This window comes from Oryctolagus cuniculus, chromosome X (genome assembly GCF_964237555.1).
Source record: "Oryctolagus cuniculus chromosome X, mOryCun1.1, whole genome shotgun sequence".
Taxonomy (NCBI): Eukaryota; Metazoa; Chordata; class Mammalia; order Lagomorpha; family Leporidae; genus Oryctolagus; species Oryctolagus cuniculus.
The window spans coordinates 4,957,474-4,969,712 of NC_091453.1; positions in this window are offsets into that span (position 1 = coordinate 4,957,474).

Below are 12,239 nucleotides of genomic sequence, written 5' to 3' on the forward strand. Positions count from 1 at the left end.
ACGTACAGTTCCTCCTGGGCTCCGCAGTCTGAGCACGCCTTGTAAGTGGTCACGAGGCCACGTCTAAACCCTTGTAATGGGACAGTTCCCCACCCCCCCGCAAAGGCAAGCGTTAGCGTATCCTTCAATTTCAAAGAATGCCCCCCCCCCCCAATCACCACAATCCGGCTTTAAATGCAATTCCCATCCCTAGGCAGCATCAGAGTTACCAGGTAAATACAGGATCCTGGTAAACTTGCATTGCAGAAAAATAAGACACTAGGTAGACAAGAGTGCTCTCTCCCAACTTGCAGCTTCACTCTCCCGGTGGCTGCAATGGCTGCGGCTGGGCTGGAACCAAAGCTGGGAGCCAGCAACTCGATCTGGTTTTCCCACGTGGGTGGCAGAAATGGAATTTGCGCTCTGCCTTCTGTCTCCCAGGGTCTGTATTAACAGGAAGCTGGAGATGGGAGCCAGAGCCCAGTATCCTATCCAGGTGCTCCAAAGTGGGAAGCAGATGTCTTAGCCTCCTAACAGCTGGGCCAAACGCCCGCCCCATGACACCCCCTATTTTAGTACAAGCGTGTGCCCGATATCATACTAAAAACACATTCACTGTTCTGAAATCCAAAGTTAACTTGGCTGTCCTGTATCTGTAGTTCTGGCAACTGTACATGGGCTTGGAAGTCCCACAGCTTTGGAAATCTCCACTTGTCCTGCGAGCTGAGGGTTGGAACTGCAGCCATGTCCGGGGACCACAGCAGAGAGAATACACACTCGTGGGGAGGGGCAGGAACTACTTCCGGCAGCATCTGTTGCCGGCCTGGCTGGGTCTGTTGGCTGGCGTGCCTGTGCGCTCGTGCACAGTAGTGCAGTGACACCCTCGTCTGCCTCTGCTACTTCATGCTCTGTTGGCTCTAACAAAACGCCTGAGGCTGGCTCCTTAAAAAGGCTGTTTGAGCTCACCGTCTTGGAGGCCAAGTGTAAGGTCAGCCTCTGGCGGGTGCCCCCTGGCCGCATCATAGCACGGCAGAGAAGCAGGGAAGTAGGTGTGTGCGGAAAAGCAGCCAAGTGTGCGGGCTGGCCTCCCTTTATAGCAAGCCGCTCCTCTGAGAACAGCATCCATTCTCTCCACCACCTCGACCTTGCCACCCCAAGGACCAAGCTTCCAGCACCAGAACCACATCCCAACCGAAGCACTGCTAGATGGCTCTAGGCTGGTAGGAGGCCCCTGATGGGAAGGTCACGGCCCCTCATCAGTAGCCACCGACCAGCTGTGTGGGCGGCACACTGCCTGTCCCCCTGTGCAATGGGGATGCTGGCTGGGCTCCACTTGCGTCCCCATCCTGTCCATGCCCACTGCTTCCTTGCAGGTTTCTCCTAGGAGCACTGTCACCAGCAGCAGACACTAGGGTCACCGCTGTGCACGGTGCTGGCTTCGCACATTCGCATCAGCACGGGTGCACTCGGTGCTGGGGGCCCTAGCATATCTTGGGCCTCAAGAACTAGGGCGAGTCAGGGGCACGCGGGGCTTGGGCCTGGGTATGTTGCTGGGGGTGCAGATAAGGGACTTGTGTTCCCGGGGAAGTTGGAAATGGAGTGTGTGGAAGATGATGGCTAGGGCTGCCTCAGCCATTGAGTGCGCTCTGCTGAGTGAGACACATGTGGGCAGGGCCAAGGAGGTCTGCGTCGGCAGCCATGGTAGCCCCAGTTGGGCAGCATCTGGGGGAAATGGTCAGGATCCAACTGAACTCAGAAAAGTGACCTAAGCGAGGGGCCCACTGCGTGACGCCATGGCTCTGTCTCCACCGTGCCGACGTGCTCTGCCTGCTGCAAGGCATTGCTTTAAGAAGCAGCTGCAGGGCAGGGTTGCGGTGGGAGCAGGTAAAGCTACCTGCAGAGCCGCCATCTCCTATGGGCATGGTTCGAGTCCCAGCTGCTCCACTTCTGATCCAGCTCCCTGCTAATGTCAGGGAGGGTGGCCCAAGTGCTTGGGCCCATGCACCCGTGTAGGAGATCTGGATGAAGTTCTTGGCTCCTGGCTTCATCCCTGCCTCCCTGAGAGGTGGAGATTCGGATGGAAAACTGGTTTGCCTCCAGTACAGGCACTGCTGGCTGGCTTTGCTACTCTATTTCAATCTGAATTTCAAAAGCTAACAACAAGGCCAGACACCTAAAGAGAAGACCACTAGAAAAGGAACTTAATTTTGATATCTGAAATGTAACTCCGCTCATAATACAGTCCCTTACATTTCAACAGCCCGGATGAAGGCGTTGACTAACGCTACAGAGCTTCAGTGGCCGCGGAGAGCTTTGGGATTCCGCAGATGCTGCAGGCAGCCAGTCTGGGGTGGCTGACCTTGGACACCTGCTGTCACTTCTCCCTGGGGAAAGGTCACAGCGCTCAGCCCCCTCCAGGGTTGTCCTCAAGCACCTCCACGACTGCTTCCTCGCCCTCTTTGAGAGGCTGAGAGAGGGAGTGAATGTGAATCGCCCATCTGCTGGCTCACTTCCCCGATGCTCACCTTGGCCAGGGCTGAGCCAGGCAGAATCCAGGAGCCCAGAACTCTACCCAGGGCTCCTGCGTGGGTGTGAGGGGCCCAAGTACTCCGGCCATCGCCTGCTGCCTCTCGGGCAGGAAGTGGTGGAGCTGAGACGCCAACCGGGCGCTCCACTGTGGGATGTGGGCAGCTCATTGGATGTGCCAGACGCCTGCTCTGTCCCAGCACCTCTGCCGAAGGTTGCGGAATCGCGGCATACTGTCGGGTTATTACTAGCAGTCTCTTAAGACCGCTTTTTGTGTCATGTCTCCCTTCTCACAGTATTGTTTTGGTTTCTTCTGTCCTCTTTAAGCTTCTGTCAAAGTTCCATTTTTTTTTTCCCAAAGAATCAGCTTTGCATTTGGTTGCTCTCCTGTATCTTTGTCTATTTCAATAACTTGTGCCTTTTTAAAAGATTGATTTATTTTGAAAGCATTACACAGAAGGAGAGGCAGAGAGGGAGGTCTTCATCCGCTGGTTCACTCCCCAATTGGCCACAATGGCCGGAGCTGAGCCGATCCAAAGCGATGAGCCAGGAGCTGCTTCCAGGTCTCCCACGCAAGTGCAAGGCCCCAAGGACTTGGGCCATCTTCTACTGCTTTCCCAGGCCATGGCAGAGAGCTGGATGGGAAGTGGAGCAGCCGGGACTAGAACCAGTGCCCATATGGGATGCCAGCACTGCAGGTGGTGGCTTTACCTGCTTTGCCACAGCACCGGTCCCTTGGGCCCTTTTTTATTCCTGTTTTTCCTCTAATTTCTTAAATACTTCATTAATCTTGAGGCTCTGTTCTTTCCTACTATAATTACCAAAGGCTATACTTCCCTTGAAATTGCTGTTCTTCCTGCATCACAAGCCTTGATAATGCAGCATTTGACTTTCATTCACTAGTGGATATTTTGAAAGTCTCATAAGATTTTGTTTCATGCACACATTAGGCAATTTTTCAAAAACCAAATATAGTTTACTTCTTAAAAGTTCGATCATGGGCTGCATGATGACTTAAACATCGAATTCCTTTTGACTGTTTTTAATGCTCCAGGTATGCTTGGGGAATGCAAATGTGTAGTCTCGTCTGCGCCCTAATGGGTCAAGGTTGCTGACTGCATCAAGCAGATTCTCTGCCCTGGGTGATGTTTTGATGAACTGATCAGTCAAGAGATGGGTTAACCTGCCGCTGTGATGGTGGATTCTCCATAGAGAAATGGGCATCTGTCAAGGTTGCCTTCATTCATGTGTAAAATGGAAACTTCTCCTTGGCAAGTCGCATCTTGTGTCCTCTTTCAGCCCTAGCATCACGTGGGGTGGGGTGTGTGTGCGGAGGACACAGCCACTCGTGAGTCTAATGCGAATAGGCAACCCTCAATGCCAGAGTTCTCACCCAGGCCCAGAAACGCCGTTCACTGTGTGCCGGCCGCCGGCTCGGGCCCCTCACTGCCCTGGCAAGGCCTGCCACAGAACTCTGGCCATGGTGGGCGGCCGGCAGCTGTAGCACATGTGCCCAGGCCTGTGCCCAGCCCCTCGCCCCCTGGTGGCAGAAAAGGAGATGAAGGTGGGAAACCTGGCCTCCCCCAAAGTGCACAGGATTGCATCCTTTGGGGGGGGGGGCGGTGCCAGGGAGGGGTTCCGCTCACGAGGGGACCTCACTGGCCAGTTAACCCACAGCACCTGCAGATGCCCCTTCCCTCTTTGGGCTTTTGCCGGGCTCATCGGGAAGCAAGGCTGATGCCAACAGCGCCCCCTAGTGCTGAAAGGTCTGAGGTGCCAGGACAGCAATCCCTTCCCTTAGGCCGGAACGCGGCGGATTCGACCAACTGAGGATGGAAAATATCTGGGGAAGAAAACTGCACCTGGACACATAGGCTTCTTGTCCCTATTCCCTAGACACAGCGTAACTATCGGACCGGCATTCCCATCGCGTTCTGCGTCATAAGTAACGTCAGGGTGAAGTATCCCCGCACCCCCGGTGCTCTGCATCGTCTGGATCGGTACGGAGCCGTGGGACCTTAACCCAGGAGTGCACCGGCACTAGACACGGCACTGATTGGGAGCCCCGTCCCCGCGGCCCACCTTCGACCCACAGTAGTTCCGGGTCCATCCTGTTCTTCCTGCCTTGGTCAGTGATAACACCCGTGCCACTCTGTCCTGGGCAGTCAAAATGAAGGGGAAGTGTGTGTGCCAGGCAGCTTCCGCGAAGGCCCTCCCTGTGTGGTGTGGGCTGGGGGCGGGAGAGAGAAGCTTGCCGCCCGAGCCCTTGAGAGCTGGGATGACTACTGGGTTAGGCCTTGGGTGTGGTCCTGCCTATCCGAGTTGAGCAGGCAGGTGGAGAAGGTGGGCCCCGGCCTGCGCTCGGGCAGAGAGGAAGCGCCCTTTGCGCATCTTGCCTGTTATCTCCCCATCAGCGACAAGCTCTAAGTCCAGACTTCACAAGCTACACCTCTCGCTGAGATGCACGTGTGAAGGGTGCGAAGCAAACACCCTGGGAGGGCTGCCAATGACCCGGGCCCTGGTTTCCTGCCTCTGACGCCTCAGCAGGGATGGCGGGGGAGACGGGGCACCCAGGGGCTACTTTAAAATCGTTCTAGAATCACCTACTGGTAAAGGCGGAGCGATGGGGGTTGGGGAGAGTGGTGGTGGAGATCTTTTGTCTGCTGGGTTGGTCACAACAGCTGGGGCTGGGCCAGGCTAACGCCAGGAGCTGGGTGTCCCATTGAGTGGAAGCGGACCCAAGCACTTGAGCCATTGTCAGCTCCCCAGGGCGGCATCAGGAAGAAGCTGGAATTGGAAGCCGAGCCAGCACTTGGACCCAGGCACTTGGGTATAGAGTGAAGGCGTGCCAATCGGCATCTTAACTGCTGCACCAAATGCCTACCCCATACGGGGCGCCCCCCCCCCCGATCCATCTTATTTAAAAGACCAAGCTATTTTTCCATCCACTGGTTCACTTCCCAAATGGCCACAACAGCTAAGGCTGGGCGGATCCAAAGCCAGGACTTTCTTCCAGGTCTCCCACACGGGTGCAGGAGCCCAAGTGCTTGAGCCATCTTCTGCTTTCCCAGGCGCATTAGCAGGGAGCTGGGTTGGAAGTGGAGCAGCCGGGACATGAACCAGTGCCTGTATGGGATGCCGGCATTGCAGGCTGGGGCTTTAACTTGCTGCACCACAGCACTAGCCTTGGGGTGCAGGTGGGAACTTTCGAGATGTTTTTATTTGAAATGCCAGGGTTAGATAGGAGAAATTGTTTACTCTCCAAATAGCTGCTGGGGCTGGGCCAGGTTGAAGCCAGGCGCTTCTTCAGGGTCTCCCATGTGAGTGCAGGAGCCCAAGGACTTGGGCCACCTTCCGCTGCTCTGCCACACACCAGCAGGGAGCTGAAGTAGAGCAGCTGGGTCTCAAACTGGTGTCCATATGCGGTGCTGGCGCTGCAGGCGGAGGCTTAACCTTCTACGCCACAACACTGGTGCGGGCTATCTTTAAAGGGGGAATTCATGGAATGTTTGCCAGGCTCCTGGAGCCCTTACCCCCAGGATTGATTGGGGCAGGCCTGCACTACCCCAGAAGCAGGGCTGGGACCACCACGGCGCCAGGCAGCTCTTGCACATTTGGGAGCCGGTTCCCGGCAAAGCGGTGCAGCTTGATGCTGGCCCCCTGGCTGCCTGCCCTGCTGGGTTGGGCTGGACATGCTCCCCTCTTCTCGGGAGGGGAGAAGGGAGGATCTAGTGCCTTGGAGGCCTCAGGTCTCTTCGTATTGGCCGGTTTTAATGGCCTTGCCCAGCCTTCTCCACTGGGTGCTGCCAACCCCATCTGACTGGTTAGGAAGCGAGGCAGAAAGAGTGACAGGACCTCCCAGAGCACCCCAGGCTGCCTCACGGTGCTCAGGGGCCTGTGCCGCTTATGCGGTTCTGTGACATGGGTATCCATTACTGTCACTACTACAAGCATTGTCTAGTTAACCTCCGGGGGCTCTAAGCAGAGACACTTCATGTAATCACTGTCCCATTTCAGAGGAAGAAACTGAGGCACTATCTAACCGAAAGGTGCCCAGCTCTAGGCAGCATGGGGATTGGATTCCAGGCCTTGTCCAAGTGCAGGGCACTGGTGGAGATGGGGCCAGGGGCCAGGCGGTGGAGGAACGAGGGCTGAGCCCTTGAACCAAACACTGGCTCTGATATGCTTGGGCCCAAGGCTTGACTGTGTGGTCCAGGTCTGTGGGGTGGCTGTGCCCACATGAAAGTGGAGACCCTGGGGGCTGGCACTGGTGTAGAAGGATAATTGTCCACCTGCTGTGCCAGCATCCCTCATGGACGCCAGTTCAAGTCCTGGCTGCTCTGTTTCGATCTGGCTCCCCGCTATGGCCTGGGAAAGCATTGGAAGATGGACCAAGTCCTTGGGCCCCTGCACCTGCGTGGGAGACCCGGAAGAAGCTCCTGGCTTTGGATCAGTTGAACTCTGGCAGTTGCAGCCATCTGGGGAGTGAACCAGTAGATGGAAGAAAGCTCGCTCGCTTGCTGACACTGCGCCAGGGTCTCCAAGGTTTTATTTACTTGAAAGGCAGAGCCTCGCAGTTCCCACAACATCGACCCGTGTTTCTTCTGACCTTGAAGCAGACTTTGAGGCCAACTGGGCCCTGGTCTCCAGTCCGATCGCTGGATGATGGACTGGGAGGAGCCAGGGGCAGGCTTCAGGCCTGCCCTGCTGGCACCAGTGCCCCCCCCCCCCCCCGCTGCCGGCATAGTGGTGGTGGGGGAGCAATGTACCAGGTCCCACTGTGCTGCCGCTTGGCAAGCCTGTCTTGCATCCACCTGTTAAGGCTTGCTAGGCTGCTGGGACACAAATAGTTCACACCTGGCAAACGGAGCCCCACTTAAGCACAAGGAACTTTATGGGCTAAGACGCTGCAGGCTCTGGCTCTGTCAGCTTGCCAGGGACATCCCGAGCTGACAGGAACATACGTTATCAAGTGTTGACTGCGAAATCCCTATAAAGGGGGCTTCCTGCCTGCCCAGATCCGTCTTCCGGCAAAACGTGGGTTTCCGCACGCAGGCCCGCCCCCTTTCCCAGGCCAGGGGTACACAAAGACGACTGCCATCACGCAGGGGAGCTGAGCTGCTTTCCGACCCCCACTTGCCCCATGAGTGTGATCTGTGGCGCCTCTGCAGTGATCTGCGCTCGGTGCGTTTTCTCTGACCTTGACCGCACCATGGCCGGGTGTGGCTTTGTAAGCCCGTGAACTAAACTGGCCAGGTTCTCGAAAACCAAGATCGGGAGCGGCTCCTGTGAGGTTCATCAGCAGCCATGGGTGGTCTTTGGCCAGCTCTATGTAAAGGGGGGGCGGGGCCTGCGGGAACTGGCTGCCGTCCTGATCCCCTACAGAGCCTGTTTGCCCATCTGCAGTCCTGTCGTCCTGGTGACGGGGTGCTCTTTGCCAATGCCGTACTCCAACACGCGCCAGGCTGCTGGTCCGAGCCCCTGGGGCACAGTCCCTCCAGGTGCCCTCAGACCCAGCGCTCTGGACCTCCACACAGCCCTGGAATGTTCCCTGGAGCCCCCACCCCCACCCCCACCCCCAGCAGGGAGCACCGCCCTCCTCCCGTGGGTGACTCACTATGTTTCTTGCTTTTTGCGATTGTGCTTTTTTTAAGTTTAAAAAAAGAAACGTGTCCAACTTAAAGCACAGCCCAGCACATCTATTTAAAGCGCAGAGGAAGCCGCCTTTGAGCAAGTTTGCAGAGTGGGAAAGTTTGGGGCTGAGGCCTTCTGCTGGTTCCTGGGTCCGACCTTTGCAAGGTCCCGACTTGCACAGGTGGGCGCTTGGGGGCGTCAGATGCAGCCGGACACCTACGGGTTTTGTCCCCAGAAAGCACTTGGGTGTGAGCAGGATGCAGACAGTCAGGCACTGTTCTGCAGGAGCTATGGCCGAAGGCCACAGGGCGGGCAGGTGTGTGTGGGTGGCTGCGTGTCTGCGCATGCGCCTCCTGTGCTGGTGCATACGCATACGGGAGTGTTGCTTGAAGATGCTGTAAAGACCTAGGGGTGTGTTGGCCTGAGACCGAGGAGGCGGCTCCAGGGGGAACGGAAATAGCTTCTCCCCCTCTTTCCTTCTGTCATTCAGTCGCCGCCATTTTCCAGCTCCCAGATTCTTGCCCCAAAATAGCAAAGCTCAGGCTGCTATGAGGTGGTCGGCTTCTCCGAGCCCTGCCAGGAAGTGAAGTCGCTTCAAGAGCCGTCTCACAAAGGCAGTCCCTGCAAACCTGCCGGAACCACGGGAAACTGCCCTGCTGCCCCAGCCCGGCACTATTTCCCTTGAAAGCCCATCTCCGGGAAGGCTTGGCAGTAATCCTCGACTCTAAGCCTCCCAGTGGCTGGGGCCGGCGCCTGGCGTGGTAGGTTAATCCTCCGCCTGCAGTGTGGGCATCCCATATGGGCGCCGGTTCTAGTCCCAGCTGCTCCTCTTCCATCCAGCATTCTGCTGTGGCCTGGGAAAAAGGTAGAAGGGGGGTGGGGCAAGGACTTGAGCCCCTGCACCCACGTGGGCGACCCGGAGAAAGCTCCTGGTTCCTGGCTTTGGATCAGCACAGCTCTGGCTGTTGCGGCCATTTGGGGAGTAAACTAGCAGATGGAAGCTCACTCTGCCTCTCAAAGTCTTTTGGAAAAAAAAAAAAAACCTCCCAGTGACTTGAGACAAAAGCAGGTCTGATTACAGGCCACCTCTTGGGAGATCTTCACCAGTTATCTCGCCCAACAGTCCCTCCCTCCCTCCCTGCCCCGTTCACTCTCCCTTATTCGTGTCTATGAATCTAGCTGGCCTGACACCTGCGTGTCCCTGCTCCTTCAGCCGTCGGCCAGGGCAGGCAGAGGGCAGGAGGGTCCAGTTGCTTTCTCAGCTCCCTTGTTTGAGCAACAGGGAGCTCCAGAGATGGCCTTGGCCTTGCCAGCTGTCATCTCCACCCCAGCCCAGTGCTTTGGCATCCGTGGGACCGCCCCCAACATGCAGACTGTGTCCTTGAGCAGCTCCTGCCCCGTGGCCCTGCTGCTTGTGATTTTTTTCCCCCTCGGCCTGGACCAGGAAGGGGAGGGGCCCATCAGAACATGGAGGGGGAGGGTCGGGGTCGGAAGAATCGGTATGCTCGCCTTGTAACCTGGGTTTTTCTCCTAGGCATGTAGTCATTTGCACCGCAGCCAGCCAAGCCCAACGCTGGCCACATACACACGTGTTGGCAGCGCCCAGGTGATGTGTAGTCTCCCCGGGGCTTGGGACAGAAGCGCACCTGCTGCGGGCTGGCAGTGCCACCCATCACCCACGGCTGGCCCGGTGCGCTCACCGCTTTGGGGTCAGTAAGCCTGGAGCCCTTGCCCCCAATGTTCCAGCCCCTAGGGCAGCGTGAACTCTGGTGCCTCTGGCTGCAGGGGGCCGCTTGGCATGGCTGCTTCATCCTCTGGTGCGAGAGGCCGCCTTCCCTGGCTGCCTGCTCTCGGAAGCTTTGTGGCTAATGAGGGAGAGAACTGCAGGACGGGAGCCCTCGCCTGCCTCCCCAGGGGGAGGGGGAGGGTGGCAGAGGCTGAGAGTCTGCTTTGCCTCCCCTGGAACCAGCGTGCTGCCACACGTACCAGCATCCAGGCAGCGATCTCTGTGACAGCTGGGGCGAATTATTCCCACTGTCAGGGGAGCGGCTGATAACACAAGTCGGTTTCAATTCCTTATTTTTAAATCCCTCAGCTGGCTGCAGACTTGGGAGATGTGACAATCCTTTGCATCTCGTCGCAGATGGGCTGTCACTTGGGGTCCAGGAGCGGCTAATCGGGCTGGGCTAGTGGCTGCACGGCAATGCCCCCGGCCCCAGGCTTGGTGGGGGTTGTGACAGCTCCCCAGGAGCTGAGTGGACTGTGGTCCCCAGCAGGAGCAGCCACCCAGCCACTGGAGCTTGGTGGCACCTCTACGCAAAGACGGCACAACCACCCTGCCTGGAGCCCAGAGGTGGGCACCACGTGACTTACCCGTACTTGGGGTTCCTCTTCCTGCCTGCCCCCTCCCCAGGGCAAGTATGACTCAGTGCTCGGCTCCCGGAATGGACAGAGGGCGGTGGGTGGCAGAAGAGTAAAGACCCAAAGTCCTGGCTGGAGGGGACAGTTTGGGATGTTTAGCATGTGACCCCCCCCCCGGGACCTGGGGGCTCCCCATGTTCTGAGGCAGACGCCGCCCCCAACTTGAGAAGGTGGAACTGTCCACCACTGGCACATTCTACCTGCCCTTGGCTGACACAGCACACCTGCCCGACATGGAATTGGCAGCCTCTCTGGTGACAGGTGGCAGCTTCTGTAGTCGGTTTCCAAAAGAGCTGAGGCAGTGGCCCTGGTGATGGTGCCCAGCACCGGAAGCACATGTGGTGCCCACCCAGCACGTGAATCTGGGAGTAGCTGGGCAGTGATACCAGCACTTGCACCTGGCTAGGAGGCCTCCAAACGTGGGAAATTTGAGGCTTGGCCACCATTCCTGACCACGCATCTTCAGCTTAACCTGACCTGAGTTGGTTTGTTATTTGCAAGATAAAACCCAGTTGGCAAAGGGTAGCCTGGTGATCCGTACCAGTTACTGGGCTCTATCCTGGGTCAGTACATCCTGTTTGTATCTAGAAAGATCTAAAATGGAGATGTAGAAGCATAAGCAGCTTTGCCCTTCACGAAGGCTGCCACCGTGGCCGCACCAGCAGGAGGTAGAAGGGGCTGGCAGCCACCTGCTGAGACAGCCAAAGCCGCAAAGGGTTTAGGCTCCAGATCTGCACAGCCTGCCGGACCCGGTGCCTCTGTAAGCAGCGCGAAGACTGCTTCCCTCGGCGGCAGATGGAATGCCCTTCCTCAGTGGGCCTCGCGAATGGATGAGGGTGCTGGTGTCTGGCCTAGCAGTTAGGATGCCCGTGTCCCACGGGTGGGAGTACCTGGGTTTGAGTCCCAGCTCGATGTCCTGACTCCAGCCTCCTGTCGATGCAGACTTGGGAGGCAGCAAGTGCCAGCTGAATTGCTTGGGTTCCTGCTACCCATGTGGGAAACCCAGACGGAGTTCTGGGCTCCTGTCTTCAGTCTGGCCCAGCCCTAGCCATTGAAGACCTTTTGGGGGGTGGGCTCACAGGTGGGAAGTCTTCCCCCCGCATCACCCCGCCAACAGAAAGTGACAGCAACAGCATCGTTAAGGAAACGAGGAAAGAACGAGACGCTCCTCCCATTCCTCGCCACTCGGGTCCCCGTTCCTGTGTGCGAAGCTAAGCCTGGCCTAGCGGGCACGCGGTAGATGCTTCTGTTGGTCACGTTCCAGAATAGGTCACCAGATTTCATAGGAGGCAGAGGGGCAAACCCCATGAACTTGGAGTTCACTGCTTTCCCATTATTCCAGTACTTCCAAGAAAGCGTTTTTGCCAAAACTGCACGTCTGTTCCTTTAAAAAGCCCACAATGGTCTTTTAAAAGATTTTTCCCACTCCCACAGCATCCTCCAACCTGCGGGGCCCCGCCCTGCCGAAGTGGCCCTCCCCCGCCTCAGGACTCTGGGTCCCTTAGGCCTGGGCTTCCCCTAAATGGCTTTCCAGAGACAAGGGGCAAGGAGGCTCTAAGAGGGTCACAGCACTGCTTTCTTGTCCCCTCACAGATGGAGCAATCCATGGCCATGGCCAGGAAGACCAAGGCATTCTGGGAACATGGTGCTCTCATGTCCTGTGATGTGCAGAGCCACAC